This window comes from Pimephales promelas, chromosome 6, assembly GCF_988280905.1.
Source record: "Pimephales promelas chromosome 6, fPimPro1.hap1.1, whole genome shotgun sequence".
Taxonomy (NCBI): domain Eukaryota; kingdom Metazoa; phylum Chordata; class Actinopteri; order Cypriniformes; family Leuciscidae; genus Pimephales; species Pimephales promelas.
Genome location: NC_142774.1, coordinates 26,655,518 through 26,672,216, shown reverse-complemented (window position 1 = coordinate 26,672,216; position 16,699 = coordinate 26,655,518). Strand labels below are relative to the sequence as shown.

The window sequence follows — 16,699 nt, the reverse complement described above, 5'->3', positions numbered from 1 at the left end:
ATCACCATCTTGGAGTCCTTCAGGTGTTTTTTAGCAAACTTTCATGTGTCTTGCACTGAGGAGAAGCCTGGTCAGGCCACTGTGCCATAAAGCCCCGAATGGTGGATTGCTGCAGTGATGGTTGACTTACTACAACTTTCTCCCATCTCCCGACTGCATCTCTGGAGCTCAGCCACAGTGATCTTTGGGTTCTTCTTTACCTCTCACCAAGGCTCTTCTCCACTGATAGATCAGTTTCGTCATCCCAAACGTCTTCCTTTTAAGGATTATGGAGGCCACTGTGCTCTTAGGAACCTTAAGTGCAGCAGAAATTTTTTTTGTAAGCTTGGCCAGTAGGGATGGGAATCTTTGGTCACCTCACGATCCGATCCGATTCAGATTCTGGAAGTCAAGAAGTTTGGAAGTCTTTATATCTCAGAATCGATCCAGAATCGTTGGAGAGAGAGAATCGCGATGCATCGATGGATCGATTTTTTTCTCCCACCCCTATTGGCCAGATCTGTGCCTTGCCACAATTCTGTCTCTGAGCTCTTCAGGCAATTCCTTTGACCTCATGATTCTCATTTGCTCTGACATGCACTGTGAGCTGTAAGGTCTTATATAGACCATTTTGCAAGATGTAAACAACACTCGTCCAGAAAAACTTCCTGTTTCAGTTTGTAACTGTTTTCTTTATTTCGCATATAAAGAAAACATCTTAAAGATGTTTGTTTAACTTTTTGATTCACTTTTATAGACCTTATGTAGCCCCGCCCCTTTTCAGCGTTCCGCTCGTTGTCTTTTGACTTCCGGTCTGTATTTCCACAGTGATCTTGCATAGGTATGAATGAACTACTCGTAAAAAAAATTCCCGTTTGACATTTGTTAAGACATCTGCTTTACAATGCTTATGATAAACATTACAATGCTCATGATAACTTTTGTTAACTCTACAATAAGTAAATGCACTTTACCAGCTAATTACTCCTCAACAGCAATGCCATAGAAATATACAGAACTGGAAGTTCAAAGACAATATTCTAAAGATGATGCCCACGTTTCTCTGGTGCATAAGATCTATATGTTCTGTTGGTTGTCTTTTATCCCAACTTTTATGTAGTGTTAAAAAACTGAAACAGGAAGTGCTTCTGGACCAGCGTTGTTTAAATATTGCAAAATGGTCTATAGACAGGTGTGTGGCTTTCCTAATCAAGTCCAATCAGTATAATCAAACACAGCTGGACTCAAATGAAGGTGTAGAACCATCTCAGGCCACGTTTACACAAAGCCGGGTATTTAGCAAAACGAATATTTTCCCCCTCTCCGTTTTCAAAAATAACATGGTTTACACACCCGCATAAATAAATACGCCGTCGAGCGCCATCATAACTATGCCAAACCTATTGGCAGCAGTGTAGGGGTTAAGGATAAAGCCATTCAAGCCAATCAGAATCCTCAGAAACGACAAGAGAGAACCTAAAACACTGTTTCTCCCAGTTCACACGACAACACATAACCAGCGTTTTCAGAAATCTCCACTTTGGCCGGAGTTTTTAGAAATAATCGTTTTCAGTGATAAAAACGCCGTTTTCGTGTAAATTAGAGGGCAAAACACCGAGAAATATCTGCGTTTTCCCATCGTGTAAATGGGGCCTCAAGGGTGATCAGAAAAAAATAGACAGCACCTGAGTTAAATATACGAGTGTCACAGCAAAGGGTCTGAATACTTAGGACCATGTGATAGTTTTTCTTTAATAAATGTGCAAAAATGTCAACAATTCTGCGTTTTTCTGTCAATATGGGATGCTGTGTGTACAATAATGAGGGAAAAATGATTTCAGCAAATGGCTGCAAAATAACAAAGAGTGAAAAATTTAAGGGGGTCTGAATACTTTCCGTACCCACTGTAAATCTGCAGCTGGCTGGTTAGAAATGATGCTTCAGCAAGTAAAGCTGGTGAAAGATCACTACACCATTTGCTGGATGTTGTGGTACATGTGATGTTCTCCCACCTTCCTATGATCTCTTGAAACCCTTCACGCAAATCAGAGCCAAGGGCTGGATGGCAAAGCTCTAAATTATTGACATTGCCCTTGCTTACAGTGTCCAGAGCAGAACCTCTGCACATAAAATCTCTGAGGACCAGAGCAAAGCTGAAATTGGGCCATAAAGAATGATGGAATTGAGTGAGGTAAAAACATTCTAAACTTTAAAACTGAAGTGTACAATTTGAGATGTTAAAATGACTTTCATCCCAGCCTAACATGCAACAATAACTACACCAAACAAAATAAACGGAACACTTTGTTTTTGCCCCCATTTCTCATGAGCTGTACTCAAGACTTTTTCTATGTACACAAAAGGCCTATTTCTCTCAAATATTGTTCATAAATCTGTCTAAATCTGTGTTAAGGCGGGCATACACTGTGCGATGTCTGTGCGATTTCAGTAAGGTACCTACTCGCACTCAACGAGTAAATCGCATGCGATGCAAAGCCAAAGTTCAGGATTTATGTGCTCACACTGTACGGTCCGATCGTCGAGCTGCGACTTCACTGCTCACACTATACGTGTAATATCTGCGTTAACCCTCTGGATTGCGCCTATAGACGTGTATGTATCCAGAAATATTGTCAAAACAAGCATCTGCCATCCATATCAAGATGATTCAGCATTTTCAATTCATGCATTTATTTATTATTAGTATTATTGTATTATTAGGGGAGGCCTATAGGCTAATTTTATTATTAAATTGATCTGCTATTATAATTAATTTGCCACGCAATATTTTCACAGCACATAACCAACGTGAGGATAATAAAATTACATAATCTTACTCCTCATTAAAAATTGTCTAAAACATTTAGGTCGATTACAATGAATTATAGGCATATAAAATAACTATTAACAGTCTGTCTGTCCGATCATTGCCATAATTAATCTAATCAATGAAAATTAAAAACAAGTTTATTTCAAAAACATTGCTTGACAAATTAATAAGGTGTTACATCGCAGGTGGCTTGGAGACGTGGATAATATTATCCATTTTGCAACACGAACTGGAGGTAAGCAACAGTAATTTGTAGCTAGTTTGAACTACAGAACTTAAAGATCTCCCTCTTTTCGTTTTTATTTTTATTTTATTTTTGCTGCAGATGAAATGGTTAAACTTCTGTTTTCACACAGACGCAGTGAGGGAAAAACTGAGTTTAGGGCAATTGGTTCATAGCTTTCCTTTAACTGTGCGATATAGTCACGAGTCACGACGAGGAGCGCGCAAAATTTCTGACATGCCAGAAATACATCCGACCATCCGATTGTCGATCGTGAGAGGTTAATCGCCTCTCGTTTCTCCCTGTACACTGCACGACAAACGACGCACGACAAAGCTGAAAATCGGTCCGAAACGAAAAAGAGTCGCACGAGTCAGAGTTCGGCTCAAAATCGGACGAAAATCGCACAGTGTATGCCCACCTTTAGTGAGCATTTCTCCTTTGCCAAGATAATCCTTCCACCTCACAGGTGTGGCATATCGGATGCTGATTAGAAAGCATGATTGTTGCACAGGTGTGTCTTACGCCGGCCACAATAAAAGGCCACTCTGAAATGTGCAAGAGCGTTCTGAAGTGACTGCCACCTCTCGTGTGAGCTTCACAACATGCTGACATTTATATAATGCATCTCTAAAGGGAACAGACTATCTTCAGAAAAGCTTTGATTGCATTACCTTTACTTCTTAGAAGGGCAATGTATTCGAATATATTTGAATTTCTACAAGCCCCACCACCCCCCTTTAAAAACCGGACAGTTTATTTATAGTTCGAATACGAATATTTCACGTCATGTTTGAATGCATTCAAATATCGAATAAAAAGTGACAGCCCTACTTCTACCTCCACATAATGCCTGTTTATAAGCGCAGCACTGCTTTGTGTACAGCGGTAACAGAAGAAACACAATTTCAATGTTGTTCCATAAGCGCCACCTACTGTCTGAGAGTGAACTTACATTTTCATTCAGTTGGTCTGCTGGGGTTTTTTTGTGCAGTTGTGTCTTATGTAGCTTAATTTCACTAATCAAAAGACAGACCATTTTGTTTTTGCTATATATCCTAAATGTACAACCTAACTTAAAGCCCACTGTGGTGAAAAATCAAGATTTTAATGTTGTTTATAAGTCCATGTGGTGCTTTTAATATGCCTTAAGTCGGCATGAAATCAAATTTGACGAATCTTCTTTTTATATGTAATATTGTAGTTTTTATTATAAATGATTTATCGGTGCACTTCATTATTTTTTTTCAAATTCATACCCTTGAAATCTTTAAATCGAATACATTACCCTTCCCTCCCCCATCGAAAAGACCTCTCTCTCTTTTGGTCATATGGAATGGCCAAGATCCGATGAGGGTGCCACACTGCCACCAGCACCACCTCTCAGAGAATCGCATTCAAATTGTTTGCACCGCTCAACCTCCAACGATCCAATCAATTCCCGAAGGATGAAATCAAGCCCTACCCTACATTTTTTTTCTAATTTCAGAAGCTGTTTCACTTGGATATACGTTACGACAAGGAAAAAATTACTCTCAACTTCTGTTTCACGCCGACTTTAAGACAAACCATGTGCAAATTCACAAGTCATCAACACCCAGCCAATTTTTTTTTAACCCAACCCAATTATTAACCCAATTACATTTGAAATTACACACTTCAGCTTTAAATGCTTGAGAAGAGATCTAATGAAAAGAGCAGTGGAGTGGAATAAGACCAGGTGTGAGGATTACCTGTGACAAAACAAGCTTCCTGGTTGCAGTATCACTACAGAACAAGACATATCCAAATTCCTAACATAGCCATCAAATATTAGATGTTTTGTGAGGCTGGACCAACAGTGCAAGTCATCTGTGGGGTTTGAATAGAGGATGGAATCAGCCAAGTGGCTCTAGTCACATGATTGGCCTGCTGTAACACACCTGCACATACAGGAAAGAGAAATTAACTGAACATGGTGAAAGCGAACAAACACCCTGCACCCTTTCATCACCAGGCAGTGTGTTTAAAACAACTCAACACAGCAGTTAACACTCAATACACAGATGTCGATGCTCAAGACTTTTGGCACCGCAACAGGAATAAGCGAGATAATGCATATTAAACATCGTTGTTATTAGCACACAACACGTTTTGTTTCCTAAACAAATTAAGCCTAATTTTCTTGAAAACAGAGAGCTGCAAATATAGAGACACGCATAACATAATGACTGAGGTGGCATACATTTCTCAGTCTGCAGAGATCCAATGGAAACAGTGAAGGAAAATATTGAGAAAGTAAAGAGCTCATTACAGCAAAGCAAATAAACACTCCATAATTCATCAGAAGTGGGACAGGGAGGCAAGTGTGTTCACAAGTGTGATTCACAGAACACAAGAATTCACCACCCATACAGCAAGGGCATTCACCCAAGACATGAAAACAACAACAACAACAACAAAAGAGATAAACAGAGCAAAAATAAATCTCTCCAAAATGTAACCGAATGAATTGAAGAGACATTTGTGGAGAAATTAAGCCTTAGTTTCCAGTGTTTTGTTTAGATTTTCCACCAAACTGTTTTGGCTACAGTAATAGGAACATAAGAGTGATATTATCAGTTTAGTATCAATAACAACAACTCTGTGAATATTTCAAAATGCTTTAGATAACAGAAAGACCCATATTCAAAAAAGCCAGCGTTTGTGATCAGACCTCTCAAAAACTATAGACACTTTTACTTTAAACTAGACACGTCCCAGGGTGGTCAACTACTCATCCAACAACCAAGTAGTCAATTATATAACAGACTAGTCAGCACATCAATATAATGGCCAAATTCGACTGTCCAGCTGTGGGTGTGCTAACGGTATTACCCAGAGAGCCAAACATCCAATTAGCAAGCTAAACAACACCAAAACAACCAAAAATAGTTTAAGCAGCTATGTTTTCACATAGTTAGGCAGTGTGTCCACCAAAGCATTTTTAGCCAGCTGAAAACGCCAGACGCTCTGCTGAAGACGCCGTGCTTTGGGCGCTTGAGAGCGTTTTGGCAGCGCAGCGTTTTTTTCTGTTGAGACGTTTTGTTGCAGATACAGATACAGAATATCCGCAGCACAGTTTACTTGAAACCGATTTTGAGATAATTTGTTTCATACTAAAAAAATCATCTTTCATCCATTTTGTTTGGTTAGCTCTGCTGGTTGATGTCGTTGTACTGAAAGAATGTTGTGACAGTTGGTCAGAGTGGTTTAGTCCCGCCCCTCCTCCACTGTGATTGGACAGCTGGGTAAAAAGTGACAGTGATGAGTGCTGCGTTTTATCCAAAGTTGAACATTTTTCAACTCCCGACGACCAGTAAAAACGCTGGGCGCTCGGCGCTTCAGCGTGAAAAAAAAAAAAAAAAAAAAAAGCTCAGCGCCTCATTACGCTCATGGCGTTTAAAAAAACGCGGCGCTCCCATTGAAAACAATTGAAAACATACGCCAGGCGCGTGAAAAACGCTTTAGTGGACACAGCCTTATGGTTGCTTTCAGAAGGGTTGCATGTGTATTACTTTCAACAATAAAATAAGACAAATCAATCAGGTTATATTAAAGCACATTGTTCTGCGTCCAGGACACTCTAGATTGCAGCTACTAAGACTGAAACTGAAACTGCTGAAACTAGTCTGTTAGTTACCCTACTACAGGAATGTTTTTAGGGCACAAAGCACATGTCCAATCGGGAGCTAAATTGATGTCACAGAACATAATTAAACAAGTCTTCCTTGACAAGCTGTTCAGACAACCCACTAAATACCAAATGTAGTTTTGCCAACCTAAAACCAAAGGATGTATAGTCAGCAAATTGATGTGCAAAAGAAACCTCTTCAGAGTGATACAAGACCCCACTTCAAAATTAACTCTCTTATTATGCAGCTACTTGCCAAATTACTAAATCAAACAAACAAAATAAAACATTTTATTTCCTCAAGATGTCTCACAATACATGCTTGAGCGGTCTACTATCAGTTGTAGTCGCGGAATAACAGACCACTAGATGGCACGACTAAAGAGTCAGAATTGAGTATTGCAGGTCAGGGAGCAGAGTAAAAATATAAATGAATGACGCATGGACAAATTTGTGAAATGCCTGCAAGTCCCAGGTAGAGCAAACAATGAATCTACTTCAAATGTTACTATACCAAAACAATGTGTCTACACCAGACACAGGCAGGGCGACAAAGGCAAATAGAAGCCAGATGCCGTCTACAATGGATGCGTTGCGTGACAATACGAATTCTCGACAGATTCACTAGTACAAAGGTTGGTAATGAAGAGAGACCACAGTGTGTTTTGCATGCCTCAAACAAAAAAAACGATCTCCTGAAAGTATAAAGCCAAAAAAAGTTAAGTTGCCACACTCACAAACACAAAGCGAATCCCACTGAAGCTGGGAAGTTGTAGGCTACTGTATTAATAGCAATGTTTCAAATAAATCCTATAGGATTGTTATATCTGCGAGTGTCTTTATGAGGGTATGTTTGTACTTTATGTATCAGTATGGGGCTTAAAAATATTTTGTTAACACTTTTTATGGTTTCATTTGTTAACAACATTAGTTAAGACAAATTAGGCCATATAAGCGTTTATTAACCCTTGTTGATGGTAGTTCATAAAAATACTGATGTTAAATACAATATTTAATTTAAAATGTTATTAGTAAATGTAGAAATGTAAATTAAGATTATTATTAGTTCATGTTAAATAATTTAGTTAACAAATGTCAAAGGAAACCTTGTTGAGAAATATTGAAAAACTATTTTTTTTCGCTACAAAGAAAGCCACTTTAAGACAAACAATGTGCAAATTAACACCAGTGCTGAGTATTTTCTCCTTAAAACTGCAGTGAAAAAAAGACACTCAAAAAAAGCCAGGTTATCCCATTTTTCTGTTATGACAAATCGTGTATATAACGATAAGTGTTTCCAAGCGTTTCTAAGGATACTAACTTTTCGAAGGCAGCTGTCTGACTCTGAATTGGTGAATAGAAACATGGTTTGTGTAACGTTAGCAACACATTATTAGCTGTTTGATAACATAGTCAATCCAGAGGTTTATCATATAGATTACCGATACGTGTCCGACATTGTAGAGAGTGATACATACAACCATTCTGTTACCATTGTGATATATCGACAAGCCTGTATGAGTGAAGGCGGGGCTCATTTGCATATTCATGGTTCCACATATACTAAATGAAGCAAGGGTGTAGAGTTATATTCAAGCTATTTTAAGGCATGAATAAAAAATAATTAAATGCCAATTTAGGATACACAATTATTGATTACAGGGGGAGAACTGACTTCACACAACCGCCCTGAGAAATTCACTCTTGAGAGAACCTTCATCCTCTACTTGTCTAATTCTGTTGTGAGAGCACATGAAAAAGCATAGTAACACTCCCTAGCAACTCACACCTCCATTACAGCCGAAGACATGACAGTCATGTGACCATTGCCTTTTTTATTCCCCAGCATAACAAGTGAAAAGAGAACCATTCAAAAACTCATTTAGGGATGGGCAACGATTAATCGCGATTAATCACATCCAAAATAAAAGTTTGTGTTTACATGATATATGTGTGTGGTGTGTGTATAATTATTTTGTATATAAATACTAACACATACATGTATATATTTCAGAAAAATGTGTTCTTAATATATCAAATATTTATATATAATATTAATTATGTATAAATATATACACATGCAAATATTTCTTAAATATATACATGCATGATTGGGTATTTATATATACAAAATAATTATACACACCACACACATACATTACGTGAACACAAACTTTTATTTTGGATGCGATTAATCGCGATTAATTGTTGCCCATCCCTATACGATTAAATGGTTAATTAACCCAAAAATGAAAATTCTGCCAACATTTTCTCACCCTCATGTCCTTCCAAACCTTATCACTTTATTTCTTCTATGGAACACAAAAGATGATATTTTAAGAAATGTTGCACTATTTTATGTCAATATAATGGAAGGTTACCATTATTCTTCAATAGATCATCTGTTGTGTTACACAGACGAAGAAAAAGTGTTAAGTTTGAAACCACGTGAGGGTGAATAAAGTTAAACAACAGAATTTGCAACCATGGTGAATCATTAAGCTCCGCCAAAAAACAGCCACTGTTCAACAACACTGAGTCTGATTAGATATGTTCCACAAGGACGTTTTCCCCCCACACCTTTTTACATTACTCTACAGAGTCCTCAGGGAGTATCTTGGGATATCTAAATAAGAGGTCAAGAGTTCTGCAACCTTTATATTATTAGTATTTTCAGCACTCATTTTAGTGTAACGCTGTCCAATAAAGTTCCATATGTTAACATGAATAAATGAAACATATCAATATATTTATTTATTAGTATTATTAACTAATAGACCAGACAGAGTAGGTTAAAACTTACAATGAACAGTTGTATTTTTATTATCTTGCATTAAGTAATAAACGTAATATTCATTAATGTTAACTAATTAAACCTTCTTGTAACGCGTTCTCGATTTTTGGTTGTGATAAATATGCAAAAATGTGAAATGTTCCCACCAAGAACTATAAAAAAAAAAGTTGCAATCATTGCTCCAATTCTGTGAGAATAGATTAGTCAACAGAACAAAATAACAAAAGCAACGACACGACAATATTGTTGGATTTACGTATAAAAATACAATAATAATAAAAAATACAGCTGATTAAAGATAAAAACATTGACTGAGATTGTAAAGAGCTTGAGAATTTAAAGTGAAATCCAGCATATCCACACTTAAACAGAATATTATAGGGATCCAAGATGTACTGGCCTGATAAGAAAATTGGCCGATATATTAAAGCCGATAAATAACAGATTTTTTCCTTCAGCTGACACACCAGATGCCATGAAGTGTTCACCATGATGGTTTTGAATACTAAAAATATGATTGGAATCACTTTAAAAAAGGAAGATAAAGGTTCAGTACAACATGTGAAACACAAGTCTGTCGTATGGGCTACAAATAATAATGAAAACATAACTTTGGGCTTGGGATATGACTTTTAATGGCGAGACTTTTGTTTTTGCAATCAGGCTCTCAAATTAAATAAAAATTTGGATTTAGATTTATCAACCAATATATCGGTTATCAGCTTTGAAATATAAAGAATTATTGGTTATCCTTATCGGCCAAAATGTGCTTTGGTGCATGCATTGGTGGCGCCCTAAACATTATCATCATTTGGTGTGGAAACTAATATAATTTGCTGTGGAAGATGTGGTTTTGGGCACAGTTTAGCTCCTAAATGGCACAAGGCAGGCCCAGCTCAAAGGAGGAAACTGGTAGTCAACGAGGTGCGAAAGGAGGAGGAGAGGATGAGGTGTATAAAGGCCATTTCCCAGGCCAAGCAGGGAGAATGGATGAGATCATGGGAGAGTGTGGAACAACGCAAGATGGGCTGACAAGACCTTTGGTCAATGGAAGAGAGTAGGATCAGTTTCCTTATCAGGTCAAGTCAAGTCAAGTCACATTTATTTATATAGCGCTTTTCACAATACAGATTGTCTCAAAGCAGCTTCACAGTGATAACATGAAAGTAATACAACACAGATCAATAATATTGTTGAATATTAAAATGTCCCCAACTAAGCAAGCCAAAAGCAAGGCAACAGTGGTAAGGAACCAAAACTCCATCAGGTGATTGAATGGAGAAAAAAAACCTTGGGAGAACCCAGGCTCAGTCGGGGGCCAGTTCTCCTCTGGCCAATGAAGGAACAGTGATTAAACAAATTGGATCGAAACATTAAGGTCAACATATGACGTGCGTCGTGCTCCCATCACCACAGAACCTAAACCTCTGGGTAGAAGAGGATCCCTCTTGTCCTTTGTGATCATCACCTGCCACATTAAGGCACATTTTGACAGGATATAAGGTGGCTCGTTGCCAAGGTGGTTTTACTTGGCGCCGTGACCAAGTACTGCGATGTTTGGCTTTAGGATTGGAACGCAAGCATAACATGAACAATAAGTTGTCTCCTGTTCTAGCAAAATATTACACGCAGAAGACAAAATTATTCCGCCCAACCACCAAGAAAAGGTGCTAAACCAATTCTCACCCAGGACAACTAGAAGCTGCTAGGGACTGGAAGATGCTGGCTGATCTTGATCAACGGCTTATTTTTCCACCTGCGACTGCCACTAACCTACGACCAGATATTGTTTTGTGGTCTGGATAACCACGCATTGTTAACAGTGCCATGGGAGGATGCGGTAGATGAGGCAATATGAGAGGAAGAAACTGTGGTATGCTTATCTAACCACTGAAGCAGAACAGCGAGGATGGAGAGTCTAGGTTTATCCAGTGCAAATGGGTAGTTGAGGATTGGTGGAAAACACTACAACCCGGTTCCTCAGAGACGTCGCACAGTAAAGAACTTATCTGAAGCAGCAGAAAGGAGCAGAAACTGGCTGTGGTTGTGAAAGAAAGATTCTACTGGCTGTGTACAGGCCGCCACGCTACGGTTTCGTAGAATTCTTGAAAAACACGGAGAGTCTGTTGATTTATTTGTATAGTTTGCATTGCAATAAATACAGCTATTACGTTCCTGTGTATATTGAGTGAATGAGGGTTAGTGTTTAGGCAGATATTGTGTTTTGCGGTATAGGTAGTACGCCATACGGAACCGTTGCCACTGAACCTTCTTTAAAGAAGACAGTGGGGCTCGACAGCCTTAGTCAAACGGGTTGGCGCGTATGGTTGGTTGAGGAGAGATTGTGAGATTGTGGTTAGGTCACATGTGAACTATGAGGAAGGAGCAACCTCAGCAGCAGGAGGGATGTAAAGGTCAGTAAGCTGGGCTGAGTTGAGTGGGGGGTGGGGGGGGACCAGCCCGTTCTCATCCTAAGGCGTCATAAACTGACGCTTTTGACAATGCATATACATCCAACGCACATGGCACCCTTTAGCGTCAATATGAGATGCAGATATAAATGGGCCAGAAGGCGTCTCTTAGTGGTCTAACCCTAACCCTACCCCAGACCTAAATCTACCATAACTGAAGCATGTTATATTGACGCTAAAGGGTGCCATGTGCATTGGATTGTCAACACAATCTATATTACACTATATGATGCAAATACAATCTATAATACACTATATGATGCCCTGGGTTGAGAATGCATTTATGTTAAATGCAATTTAACATATTTGGTTTGGTTTTTCCCAAAAATTTAAATGAAAAAAAAAAGGAATTTGGGGGAAAAAAACGGAATATGGGAAAAAAATAAACTGATTTCATAGGGCCCTCATGGGCTAGTTGACGAAACACTGAGGACGGAAGGGGTCCACTTGAAGACCTTAGAGACGTCCCCTACTCAGCTCAATAAAGACGGCTGTCGTACTGGTCCACTGGGGAGACCACACTGTTTGCAGCAGTCGTGTGTGCTGATGCGCCAAGTGCACTGCAGCCGTTAAAGCCGGACAGACGGAGATTCACATCACCATATGGAAAGAAGCGTAAATGGATGGAGAAGTAGTTTACTGTAAAGCTACGTCTTAGTTTGTGCTTATCTTGGCGAAAGCAGAGCACAAAACAGCATGAAGTTTTAACATCTACTCTCGTGTAATGGGAATCATATAGATAACATTAGTTACCTCTATACTTATTGTTCTTGGTGGGCTGACATAGGCTACTGATTTGTAGATGTGTAACCAGCTAAAATATGTGCAAATGTGTAATAAACGGAGATGTTCCAAATCAGCAGAAATAAGAAAAGCTGGCTACAGAGTTCTATGCCTTGCTTGTAGTATGCACTTGTCTTAAGCCGAAATCCACAGTTAAGTGAATTAAGAGCTGATTTATCAGCAGACACACAAGAAGATTTCCCAGTCTTGGAAGACTTGGAGAACCCCTTTTACTCTCAAATTCATTAACAAACAGCAGACCTTTCAACTGAGCAACAGAATCAATCATCTTCCATTACAGGAGTAGCAGAATGCGAGTGAACTTCAAGAAAACTCGCTGGTAGTGAACACCTGGAGGAGTCCAGAGAATACAAAGGGAGTCTGCAGTGAAAGGCTGCTGATTGCTGCAACTCTTTAAAACCAAGACAGTCTTCAAATCAAAACCATACAGCAGACCTGCTCTTATTTTAGCTGAGTGCCATTAAGAAGTAGTTGGCCTGAAAAAAAATATTCTGTTCAAAGAGCCACTCATGAGATGACCCGGTTCCTTTCTCTCATCTCCCAATCCGGTCATGCCTTCTTGTATGCTCTCTTTGTGTCTTGTCAAGACATTAAGGGCATTCAGCAAGTCACAAAGATCCAATACGGGAGACGCAAAAGACTAAACCTTGTGTGCTTTCTTCGTGTAAAGGCCACATTGACAGATAGCGCTTCACCCACCCCTTTAGTGCGGGAGGTGGATTCCGGCAATTCTCACATGGAAATGGATGTTATGGAAAGGGTGTGAGGATGAAAGAGCTTGCACACTATCCTGTGTTTCCTGTTTTTTTCCCTCTCTCCCTTCCTTGCAATTTTATCAAAGCGTTTCCATGGTATCCAAGAGTGACCTACAAAATTCATAAACTTAAAAAAACAAACCAAAGTGTCTGTGCATCACCGTACTGGTGCTTTAACTTTACAACAGGTGATAAAAACAACTACTACAACTAGAGGCACATTACTTGGATACAGTTTTTAAACTTGCAAACTGACCTCTGTCTGTTCGCTAGAGAAACCTCCCTCCCTCCTCCCAAACAAAACTTTATTTGACAACAGATATTACATAAACACATGGAGCAATAGATGGCATTACAAACCCTGTAAAACAAGTTACATAATATTACAGATGAGGCTGAAACTTTCAAACGCAAGACCCTGAACTTAAACAGCCGCCCAAATCTCCTAGGTTTATAATTTTTATGAAAGGTAACGTTAAGCATATGCCTATGAATGGAAAATAAAAAAAATACACAGCCATGTGTTCATACGGTGTAGTTGTTTTCATTTCAGAGATGGATGAAAAGTTATGTTATTATTCATAATTTGTGTACGCTGTATGAGAAATAAACTTCATGAAGAGTTTGAGAGAGAGAAAAATATACTTTGACAAACTTGCATCGGCTGTACTCGGTGCTAACATGTGCTTGTCTCGCGACCAGCACGCGCTGCACATAAATCTGTACATTTTTAATAATTTCACACTCATAACGTGTCAACCAGGTTAAGATTTGACGAAAGGGCCCGTTAAAAACCGAAAACTCTGTGCAGATATTGGCGGGTACTTCACGTGGATTTAAAGCCCTTCAGGGAGGCGGCAGTGGCAAAGGCTGAACGTCGATTGTTAGCTAGCTAAGCTAACGTGCTAGGTTAACAGTTATCAGATGTTCCAGCTGCCTTTGGTAACACGGGCACAAAATGGAGCACTTTATAATATAAATGTAATTCTAGAATAAAATCGGGTAAACATATTTATAAACCAGCTTGTCTTTCAATTGTCCAGCTGTGGGTGCGCTAAAAGTGTTAGCTTAAGCTAAACATCTTGTCGCTAACCGGCTAAACAAGAGAAAAACAGAATGAATGCTACTATTACTTATGTTATGAGTTTAGTAATCTCTACTAATCTAAAACGCCACACGACCTCAGATATATATGTAAACACATCATATAAACGGTGTAGTAAATCACCCAATGTATTTAGAGGGCAACAACAACGTTATCTATCTGCTGTGAAGTTACATTTTCACCAAACAAGAGAAAATGGTTAAACATATCAAATCTGAAGTGGGTGTCAAATCTGTAGAGCAAACAAGCAAAGCAGAGGAAAAGCAAAAGGACAGTTGCTCAAGCTTTTTTATATTAGGTTTGTTTTATGCAGCTACAAAACTATCCTAAACACTGTATTTAGTATACATCCTAGTTCTTGGGTTAAACAAGTAGTTTAACTGTTACCCAAGTTACAATAACAACAGTTGCGAAATAGAGCATGCGAGTGATTTCTATTATTATAAGTGAAACACTACAGTTTAAAATACAATGCAAACCTGCTTCAACAGACCTGATAGGCACTCTGAACAGAAGCACATCTTAAGTAGCGATACATACACTATGATAACAGTTATACACTAGAAAAGGCCATGCAGCCAGCTTCATATGTCCAATAACTGCATGACGTTGTGTATTGAAGCTGATCACATGGCCCTTTACTCCTACAATTTCAGCCTTGCATGGTCAAGTTTGCGTTTCTGCAAAACACTGCGTTTAAACAAGATGTTTTATTAAACAAATGCATGTATTTACCCTGGAAACTGGTGGAAAGACGAACAAAAAAGCTCCTGTGTATAGGAGGTCAGTTAGTTCCCCAAGATATCCAATCCAGAGCCCAGTTACGCTCACCGGTCTCTCCTCTTCTCCTCTCCGGCTTGCACGAAAGAAAAAAGATGAAACGATCCTCTGAAAACGAGTTGAAGTTTTACAAGCACAAACCAAACATTTTCATCCAATGGAATAAAGTAGGAGCGTTACGCGCACCCTTCCAGTCCATGAACCAGGGAGAGCTTTTGTCAATTATTTATCTTCTGAAAAAACTCAAATCCCCCTGTAATCATATGTGACCGATCTGAAGAACGCAAGGGATACGGCACACGACTCCGATGCTTCCCCGTTAAAGCGCGATCGCCTTTATCCAACCGATTCCTGTAACGACTCCCTGTCAACTGATGATGGCGTCACCGTGTCGTCTAGGAACGTCATCCTGTCGCTTAATTAAGACGTAATTACGTTGCCCAATGCCTGTGGAGTGCGGACTGTTAGGGGCCGAAAACATTTTAGATTACAATGGTTTCATTTTAAAACACGATTTTTTGGCAAAACCTCCTGGTAAAAAAAACAACACACAAATATTCAAAAGTTACTCTAGCTCTGACAAACAAAACATGTTTTTTAACGCTTAATGTTTTAACATCATAATGTTACTTATTATATTTATATTATATTTTATTTAAAAAATAGCTTATTGATTTATGTTGTGTTGCCTATTTTTGAAAGAGAATCTGTCAGATTAAATAGGTAGTAATACATATTCAAAAATTACTCTAGTTCTGACAAACAAGACATGTTTTTTGACGCTTATTTTTTTTAAGGTCATGATGTTATTTATTATATTTATTTTATTCAAAAAAATAGCCTATTGATTTATGTTGTGTTGCATATTTTTCAAAAGAGAATCTGTCAGATTAAATTACTTTACATAGGCCCAGCTCAAAAGTAAAAAAAAGCACAACAAATAAACTGTTTTAGCTCGGTTATAACAAAGCAATCTGTGTGTAATCATTAATACATGAATACAGGTCAGCACATTCAAAACCACTGTATCTGCACGCATGGCCCTGATCAACAGGGGTTTAAATCCAAACAGATCAGACAAGACTGGAGAAAGAACAATCTAATGAGTTCCATCTGGTGTTGTTTTCCACCACTGTTACACTGAAAGTGCAGTGGTTCCGCTGGACCGCATGACAGCAGGACTGCTCTTGCGTTTCACTCAAAGGTAAATAATGTTCTTTCATAATCCCATAGTATTTCAGACCTTTGGCATTAGAGAATGCACTCAGATGTAGGACAAAAACAAAGTTCACTTTCTTGAATTAGT

The 16,699-nt window shown here is 38.7% G+C and overlaps 1 protein-coding gene across 1 annotated transcript in view; it reads right to left on the bottom strand.

The window, feature by feature from the left end:
- The window catches only part of fbxw7 (F-box and WD repeat domain containing 7), a 189,240-nt gene extending 173,474 nt beyond the window's left edge, over positions 1–15,766 (bottom strand). Inside the window, exon 1 of the mRNA XM_039693851.2 lies at positions 15,349–15,766. The gene's annotated coding sequence lies outside the window, so the exon portion shown is untranslated. The remainder of the gene's footprint in view (positions 1–15,348) is intronic.
- Between the last annotated feature and the right edge of the window lie 933 nt (positions 15,767–16,699).